The sequence below is a fragment of the Diadema antillarum genome, unplaced genomic scaffold (genome assembly GCF_040938485.1).
Source record: "Diadema antillarum isolate AM-2024a unplaced genomic scaffold, OU_Dant_1.0 seq00001481_RagTag, whole genome shotgun sequence".
Classification (NCBI taxonomy): Eukaryota; Metazoa; Echinodermata; class Echinoidea; order Diadematoida; family Diadematidae; genus Diadema; species Diadema antillarum.
Window position 1 is genome coordinate 294,861 of NW_027272220.1, and position 9,895 is coordinate 304,755.

The 9,895-nt window shown below is 40.2% G+C and overlaps 1 non-coding gene across 1 annotated transcript; it reads left to right on the forward strand.

The window, feature by feature from the left end:
- The first annotated feature begins 8,936 nt into the window (after positions 1 to 8,936).
- On the forward strand, positions 8,937 to 9,018 carry Trnas-gcu (transfer RNA serine (anticodon GCU)). Its single transcript has one exon. It is a non-coding gene; the product is annotated as a tRNA-Ser (tRNA).
- Positions 9,019 to 9,895: the final 877 nt, after the last annotated feature.

Genomic DNA, 9,895 nt, shown 5'->3' on the forward strand with positions numbered 1-9,895 from the left:
TTTTGATGGAATATTTGGAAATGTTCTAAATCTATGGGAAAGGACCAGAGGGGAAGGGTGTGGGAGGGGTATCCCCCTCCCACGCGAGAGAGATACTGTATTTTCAGAACTGAAATGCAAAAATCTCATGCACAGTTTCGACAAAATATTTGGACAGTTCGACATGTCGAAAATTAAGGGGGGGGGGCGTTATACTATGGCAACTGCCACGCACTCCTGCATACGAGGGAGCTTTTACATTACTCTATAGAATAGAAATGAAAATATGATGGGAGGGGGTATTCCCCTCCAACGTGACAGAGATTTCGCATTTTCAGAATTGAAATTTGACAATCTGGTGCACACGTTGGGAGAAAGATTGGGACAGTTAAAAAAAAAAAAAATCTATGCATCTTGGAAATTATTGTTGACAGAGGGGGCAAAATGATAAGTTTACCCCCCCCCCTCCATCAACGCTCCCCTGGAGGGGGTACCCTCCACCCAAATGAGGGAACTTCTGCATTTTTATGCCTCCGCCACGAAGTGGTGCCGGAGGCAGTATGTTTTCGGGTTGTCCGTCCGTCCGTCCGTTCTTCCGTCCGTCCGGAATGAATTTTGTGGACAGGGTAACTATCAAAACCTTTTGAGGTATCCTAATGAAACTTGGCATGTATGTGTATTAGGGGGTGAATTTCCGCCTGTATTGACTTTTGGGTGCACATGCTCAAGGTCAAAGGTCAAAAGGTCAAGGTCAAATGCATAAAATGTCACTATTTTCATCATCTATGCAATGCCTGAAGATATTTTGTTGAAACTTAGTGTATACATGTATTACCCGATTAAAATTCTCTGGTGAAAGTTTGGGTCATGAGGTTAAAGGTCAAAGGTCAAAAGGTCAAGAAAAATATTAAAACTTCACAAACTTCACCTTTTTTCTCTGTACCTTGGAAATTGTTCGAGGTACATCTTCATGGAACAAAGTATATAATGTACTGACTGGCAGTGATTATCTAGAGAATTTAGGGTTCATGGGGTCAAAGGTCAAGGGCAACACTTCAAAATTTTACTATTTCCCTCATGTTTATGCAATGCTAGCAGGATTATTTTTTTGACACTTGATGTATGCATGTATAACCTAATAGAGATTCTCTGGAAAGTTTTTTCTTTTCTTTTGTTTTTGCCTCAAAGGTCAAAAGGTCAAAGATCAAGTGAAAGTGCTGAACTAAGTTTTTCCTCCATATCTCGGAAGTGGCTCAAGTTATCTTGAAACTTTCTACATATTTATGCATGTTTTGCCTGACAGTGATTATCTTATGAATTTTAGGGTCAAAGGCCAGATGAAAATGGTAACAATTTACTATTCAATACAGAAATTGCACTTTTTCTCCATACCTTGGAAATTACTCAATGCATAAACGTATGAATGGGTCAAAGTCAAGTTAAAGCCCTTAAATCCCAAATACATGCTCTCCTAATTTTGTGAAAATGAATTTACACATTGTCCACATGTACTATCTAGACCTATTAGGAGAATCATGCATTATGGCGGATGCATACCAGTCGCCATAGCGACATTTCTAGTTAGAATTGAAATTCAGCAGTCTAGTGAGCCCATCAGGTAGCATTTCTTTTTTGAAAATTTTTAATGAGAAAGTAGGAAAAGTACATGTCCAGGGACAACGGGAAAGCTTAAATCCTGCTGTCTGCACTTCTCGTTCTGCGTGGGAGGGAGATACCCCTCCCGTGCTATAGAGATTTTGCATTTTCAGAAGTGAAATTCAGCAATGATCTGATGCACACTTTGGGTGAGATATTTGGACAATTTTCTATCAAAAAACCAAGCAATTTTCCCTTCAAAAAGATAAACGTTGAAGGTGCAGAAGCACCCTTAACATTTACCTTCCATAGGGGTGATGTGCCCCCCTGCTCCAAAAAGTCAGGGGTGCTGCAGCACCTCCAACACCCCGGCTCCCAGGGGCTTGCCGCACATCCACGTTGAAACATATTCTGTAGACGTATTTACAACTTTTTACATTATGCCCATCTCATGATCGAGGCCACGGAGCTCCATGTCGAGGCTTTGAATTTTAGCGCTATACCCAAACTCTTTTGATGTGTGTATACGTGAAAACTTTTGTATGACGTGTAAGCGCAGGGTCTTTCTCAGTCAACTGAATGGAGTGCGACTTGTTACACACCATAATAATAATCAACGGTGTCACGGTTACTGAACCTGAAGAGCTGTGATCTAACAGTGGTGTAAACTAAACTACCCTTCTTTGGCAAAAGGAAGCAAGTGACAAAAGTGACATTTCTCGTAAAAGAGCAAAATGTGTCTGTCGTTTACACTGACGTCAATGGACTATCATGATGTCTTATCTAACATATCTCTTAGTAGGATGAGTGTTTGTGCATAAAATTTGGCCTGAAGAAGAGCTCATTATGTGAATTATGAAAACATCAATAACTCAAATTCGGATGGTATGTCACTTGCTTCCTTTTGCCAAAGTAGGGCAGTAAAGTAGGCCCCTACATTGGGGACAAACTCATCAACAACTGTACGATGCCTCTATTAAAGTAGATTTATTATGGGTGCAGCAGCTTTACATGAAGTATAATTTTTTTTCATTAAACTTTTATTGCCAACGAACAATATCACCGGTTGCATTGCTTCCTACATACAAAAGGTTTTGCCTAAAGGCTCTGGCGCACAAGCAATCTTTTTGAAACCACTGGATGAGGTTGGGTGGGAGTATTTCTGTAGACATATTGAATACGAGCACAACGCACGAGCGAGGTCTGGAATGTCGGGGTGGGGGGGGGGCATTCAATGATTCAAAGGGCACGTGGAGTCCATGCGGAGCCTGGAAATGTGAAAACGTCTCGCCAGATAATGTGCAAATCTCTAAAGTTGCATGTATGGGAAATGTGCAAAAGCATCAGGCAAAATGTGAATATTATTTACTTCAACGATAGTGCGCGGGTAAAGCATCCCTCGGGTGATAGGATTTTATTTAAGTATCTCCCCTCCCCCCCCCCTTTCAAGCTTGAAATCACCAGCAGTTGGGGCTTTTAGATTCCCTACTCCACTTAGTGTGAGGATATTATTAGAGTCCATTTCTTCAGATAAAGATCCTACGATTGCCCGAAGGATGCTACCTGCTCAGTTTGGTGTAAATCTGTCATTGGGTTTTCACGAATAAGATGAAAACATTAAAATCATGCCTTAAATTTACCGCCCCACTCCACCCCATCACTCCCCTCCCCCCCCCCCAAAAAAAAAAAACAAAAAACGGGCTCCTAATATAGCATCCTCGAATCCGCCATGATGAATCTTTATACGTCGTTTTGTTATCGAGTTTTGCTATAAAATGGCATGCGTCTTAAAGGGGGTTCAAACTATTGTATAGACCTACACTCATAATCTGTTTGGGGCATTTGGGGCCCCTGGGGCCCAAGAGTGGGCATAATGCCCATTTCTATAGATTAAGATCGTTTTATTCTGTGGATGATACCTATCAAGGTTGGGGAAAATCTTTCAAGAACAAGATGAAAGTGTGAAATTTTGGCCCAAATCCCCCCCCCCCCCGCGCAATAAACGGGAAGGGCACCCCCGGATCCGCCATAAGCAGACTTAAAACTACATTCATCAGTGTACATAGGGCTTACTAATAATATTTGTAAGCTCTTATAACACTTGTGGTTGGTTCTAGAGAAAAAATGTTTAAGACTTCTGTAAGTTAATTGAAGTGTTTTGACTCCCTGTCATACTAGTAGTTTATACGTCGCGAATCATAATATTATGCCCAATACAAGGGAAGATCATCCCAATCTCTCCTTTCTCTCTCTCTCTCTCAGTAGAGAGGGACACGGGGGGGGGGGTGGAGAGAGATTTGGGGACACACGTAATTTTGCAATTCCATTTTCACCGTAAATAATATTACAGTGTATGATTAATAGCATCGTTTTTATTGTGGGTGCAATAAATATGATACATGAAAGTCGGATTCCTCGTATACGCAGGGAGGTGGGGGAAGAGACCTCGCTGGTATACGCACATTCTGCATGATTGCGTACTTGTATCTCGCACCCAAAGAGATTTTTACACCCTAGGCAGGTTAATGCCTGCGGAGGCAGTCATCTATTATACGCATGCATGGTACTAGCACATCGAACATGAAAGTCCGCTGCTTATCGGCGTTCTATAGGTTCTGGCCGGCGTTAGGTTCTGGCAGAAACTATAGGTCTCAAAAGCCATGGGAACCCCCAGCTTCCTGCTTCGAAAGCCCAGAGCTATAAATAGCATGATACAATTCAATTCAATTCTTTTATTCCATACATGCTAAAAAAGAAGACACAAGTTCACCTGCACAATATTGAACATCCCGTTCACAGGGGAAACAGAAGAATGAGATAAAAATACATATGCATGTACGGCACGTGAGAGAATCAGAAAGGGCCACATTCGAGACCTGTCAAGGCAGAGTCCGATTCCCTTGCAATTGAATGAGGTGCAAATTGCAGGCCTACATTTGCAGAGTACAGCACTATACACCTATTAAGAAATATACACTAAAAAGGCAACAAAAGAAAGGATAACACAGCAACAAAAAGGGCACGTTGTTATAATACAAAGCTTATTCAATTGCACTTTGGATTAAAAACATGTTATATGATTATTTATGTACATTTAAAAGAGGACATTGATGGATACTCTTTGATGCATAGCAGATAGCTGGTAACTCTTTCCAGCATTTCGCTCCAGTTTATCTAATTGCAGCCTTTCAAAACTTGTATCTGATACGTTAATCTGTTAGACTGCAATATTTCTCTGTGAGGAATATTTCATTTTATTACTGCCATGGGAACTATTATATTGTGTTTTTGTTGTTTCTTGTGTTTGTGATGTAATGTATTTTTGTTAGGCAGCTCACCACAAGCTCTGCTTTTTGAGGTTCTGCCTTCCTTGTACAACCTTATGTATGTGATTTACAACATGAAAAAGATGGAAAATAAATGTTTCACAAACTTGAACTTGAACTTGAACCTTTTTACATGTAAAAAGGTAAACGTATCTAGGCACTGCTAACATTGTAAGTAAGGACCACGGCCGGCGCCACGTTTTCAAAAGTAGAGGGGCCTTGTTTATATTTTGGTGCCACTTCCGAGGTAAAAAAAAAAACAAAACAAAAAAACAAAAAAGCCAAAAAAAAACCCTAAAAAAACATATGGAGGGACCCAAAGTGGTTAACCCAGTGGCGAATCCAGAGGGGGCGCACCCGGCGCACGCCCCCCCCCCCTTTATTTTATTTTTCGTTCCTGGATCCGCCCCTGGTTAACCCCAATATGTATTTCTATGGGTGCGTTTATGAACTCCTTTTCTCGGCAGAAACAGGTTTTCCAAACAGCTTTCAAGGAATTTTTACGAGTTGATAAACGCAAAGCTGTTTTGAAAGCCCTTTCGGAAAGCCTTTTCGAAAGCCGCAAATTTGTGGCTTTCCAAACGAGGTTTCCTAAACAAGTTTTCAGAAACCTGTTTGTAAAAGCCTTTTGAAGTTGATAAACGCAAAGCTGTTTTGAAACGGCTTTCTAGTATTGTACTGCAGTTACGAACAATGCACGCCTTATGACCTCTTCTCCTCGGGTCGAATTGCGCAATGCCTGTGCAGTGACAGGCAGTGGCGTATCTAGGGGGGGGGGGGGGCAAGGGGGGCACGTGCCCCGGGCGCCACTCTTTGGGGGCGCAAAAAAAAAACGAAGAAGAAGAAGAAAAAAAAAGAAAAAACGAAGAAAAAAAAGAAAAAAGAAAAGGAGAAGAAGAAGAAGAAGAAGAAACTCACCGGAAAGGGGGGGGGGGAGAGAATGGTGGGGGGGGGGGGGGCAGAAAAGCAAATAAAAAAAGATAAAAACAAAACATAACAATGACTCGGACAAAATGACAATGTTTAGTGTGTTCACACAAGAATTCCATGTTATGTAAGCTGAAATACAACAATTTTCGGCTCGCTCGCTGCGCTCGCTCTCTAAATTTTATATAGAAGAAGAAGGTAAGAACAAAATGTGATGATGACGCGGACAAAATGACAATGTCTATTGTGTTCACACATGTCATTTTATATTTAGCAGGCAAAATGTTTCACGGAGCAGCGGCTGCAATTTCTTTCGTTCTGAAGCGATCGCCAATTGGATCAAAAGAAGGCGCCAACGGTTTCGAACATACGGGAGGGGGGGGGGGGCGCCAAAAAAATCAAACAAGATAAGAACAAAACGTAATGATGACGTGGAAATATACAAATTTCGGCTCACTCGCTCGTACTAATTTAGAGTATTTCTTCAAGAACTCAGTTTCTTGGTAATAATCGTTATCTATAAGGCCGTCACTATATATCTTGATTAGAATTGTAAGATTTGATAAGCAAAAAATGACAAGAGTTCCATGTTTTGTAAGCTGATATACAAAAATTTTCGACTCGCTCGCTGCGCTCCCTCGCCAAAATTTATCAAAACAAAAAGGAGATAAGAACAAAACGTGATGATAACGCGGAAATATACAAATTTTGGCTCACTCGCGCGTACTAATTTAGAGTATTTCTTCAAGAACTCAGTTTGTTGGTAAAAAATCGTTATCTATAAGGCCGTCACTATATCTTGATTAGAATTGTAAGATTTGATAAGCAAAAAATGACAAACGTTCCATGTTTTGTAAGCTGAAATACAAAATTTTTCGGCTCGCTCGCTGCGCTCGCTCTTCAAAATTTATCAAAACAAAAAGGAGATAAGAACAAAACGTGATGATGACGCGGAAATATACAAATTTCGGCTCACTCGCTCGTACTAATTTATAGTATTTTTCAAGTCTTCAGTTTGTTGGTAAAAATCATTATCTATAAGGCCGTCACAATACATTGTATCTTGATTAGAATTGTAAAATATGATAAGCAAAAAATGACAAGAGTTCCATGTTTTGTAAGCTGAAATACAAAAACTTTCGGCTCGCTCGCTGCGCTCGCTCGCCAAAATTGATCAAAACAAAAAGGAGATAAGAACAAAACGTGATGATAACGCGGAAATATACAAATTTCGGCTCACTCGCGCGTACATGGGGGACATTTCATGAAGCAATTTGTCAGGTATTTGGTCTGACAAACTGTTAAAAGCTACTGAAATCCTTGCTTCTGATTGGCTGAAAGCAAATTTTGTCCGACAAGTTGTCGGACAAAATGCTTCATGAAATGCCTTCCTGATTTAGAATATTTTTTCAAGTACTCAGTTTGTTGGTTTATATAGATAAATCGTTATCTATAAGACCGTCATTATCTTGATTAGAATTGTAAGATTTGATAAGCAAAAAATGACAAGAATTCCATGTTTTGTCAGCTGAAATACACAAATTTTCGGCTCGCTCGCTGCGCTCGCTCGCCAAAATTTATCAGAATTCATTTCATTTAAATCACCCTCAAAAGACCCCCTTTAAGGGCTTGAAAAGCATATCATGTGGACTTTGCTTAAAGTCCCTACCGGGATGGGGTTGGGGTTGAAGACTAGTCTTTTTCAGAAATTAGGGGCGCAATTTTCGCGCTTGCCCCGGGCGCCGTTTTCCCTAGATACGCCACTGGTGACAGGCCAGTTATCGCGTTCGCAAAGAGTTGATAAACGCAACTATTTTGGAAGCCGTTTCTAAAGGGCTTTGGAAACGGCTTTTGAAAGCCGTTTAAACAGGGGAAAGTTGATAAACGCAGCTAAAGTCGTGTGAAAAAAAAAAAAAAAAAAGGTGGGGGGGGGGGGGGGGGGGGTTCGCTCCTCGGCCCGGCCCTGCACTGTAAACGGGGTCTTCCTCCAGAGCTCGGCCAATGATGATGCGCGGCCGATTTTGGTACCGCGTTGCTCGGCCGCGGTCGCTGTGATGTACGGTGTATTACATTATTTATAGCATTTCTTTTCCTACAGCCTAGTAACGAAGCATTGCGTTTGTGCACCTGCTCCCTCCCATGAAGTTCCATAGGCAGGAATTAACTTATAGTTGTTGCTAGGTAGGGTAAGGCTCCGGCAAGCTTTGGGGTTATCAAGGCCAACTTTTGTGAACAAAGCATGCATAAAATCTGAATACATTACAGAACAGGTCTATTGAACGGGTATATGCACACACACACACACACACACACACACACACACACACTTCTATAGTATAATCTCATATGAATATTGTGTGGACCGGCAAAGCATTGTTGTATAGATGGCATTAATTCTGATGACTATTTCCCCATAAAACTATTACAAGATAAACGTTAGTCGACTAGCGTTTGAAATAATTAATGCTTTTGTCATGAATTCAAACAGCACTTCGTGTTCTCCATTCTTAGTTTCATAAAGAAAGTATATGGTTTCATACACATAGATGGAGCTGCTGTTATGCCAAATAAATTGATACTCTAAGTATCTTCACACATTTCAATACATGATTATTGGTACCTTATGTATCAAACATGATTCGTTTATAATGAATATATATATACATATGAATATAAACGTATACATATACATTAAGACTACTTTAGGATTATATGAATATTGAGTGTGTTTTTGATATACTATACACAGTATTTTTGTTCGATTTTTTATTTTTCATGACGACTGGAAATCGCAGCAAATTTATTTCATGTCCTTTTCCCCCAGCATGTATTCGTACAAACTCTTCCAAAATTTTCTTGTTTCATCTATAATTCACAATCATGCATGCATCATTGATATTGTATGACGTGCATATACCATTAGTTATCATAGAAAACATATCATGACAAGATTGTAAGGGTTATAGAGAGGGAGCTTGGAGAGCGACGTTGATAGAATACTTTAATGATAAATATACTGTATATTGGAAGGGCCTCTCTCAGTGTCATGCAATGGCGCAATCTAACTAGAAGAGTCAATTTGCAAACAAAAGATGGCGCCCTCGTGGTGACGAGGTGGCCGAGTGGTTAAGGCGATGGATTGCTAATCCATTGTGCTCTGCACGCGTGGGTTCGAATCCCATCCTCGTCGTACATTTTACCACATGACGTAAAAGTCAAACCGACATGATGTCAGTAAAGCTTCTATCGTCTTTATAGTCATTGCTAAAATTGACATCGATGGTGCAACAGCTACAAGATGAAATGTCTGAAGAATTTGATTGATATTTTGTTGACACCAAATTTAATCTTGATGATGTGCAATATATTTGAATCATGATTATTGTTCACAGTTGGTCCCTCAAAAAACAAACAAACACACGAAGTCAAACAGCGTATTTTCTACAATAATGTGCAATGAAATTATTGATATCGTTAATTATTCAAAGAGTGAAATCAACAGAGGATACGATGATGTGGCTTTTGATATTGTGAAAAGTTTGAATCATTTGGTTTCAATAATATTCTTCATTCCTCTGTTTACTTAGATTTCATTCATTTATTCCTAACGCATATTTTCGCATCATCTAAAGTAGCAAAAGTACCCCCTGTTTTAAAAAGTGGTGATAATTTAGATTTCGATAACTAACGCTACGATATCAGCTCTCCCGTTCTTTTTTAACATAATATTTATAATTATTTGAGAAATTCTTCATGAACAACTTTATACTATATTCGTCTCATGCAACAATTTCGTCAGATAATGTGAATTTCGTTTAGGACACTCCATGTTGAAAGCTTTTCCTTGAGTTTATACTGGCCAGCAGATACCACAGCAATCGATTAAAAACAGTTTTAGTTTGTATATTGTTATGCTCACTGGCGTAGCCAGGGGGGGGGGGCGATGGGGGCGATCGCCCCCCCCCCCCCCTAAGATTTGGACCGGGGATTTGGGAGGCGGAAGAAAAAAAATGCGTGTATACTGTATATGCATGCACATGAAGCGGGTCTCCTTTGCAACCTTTCAT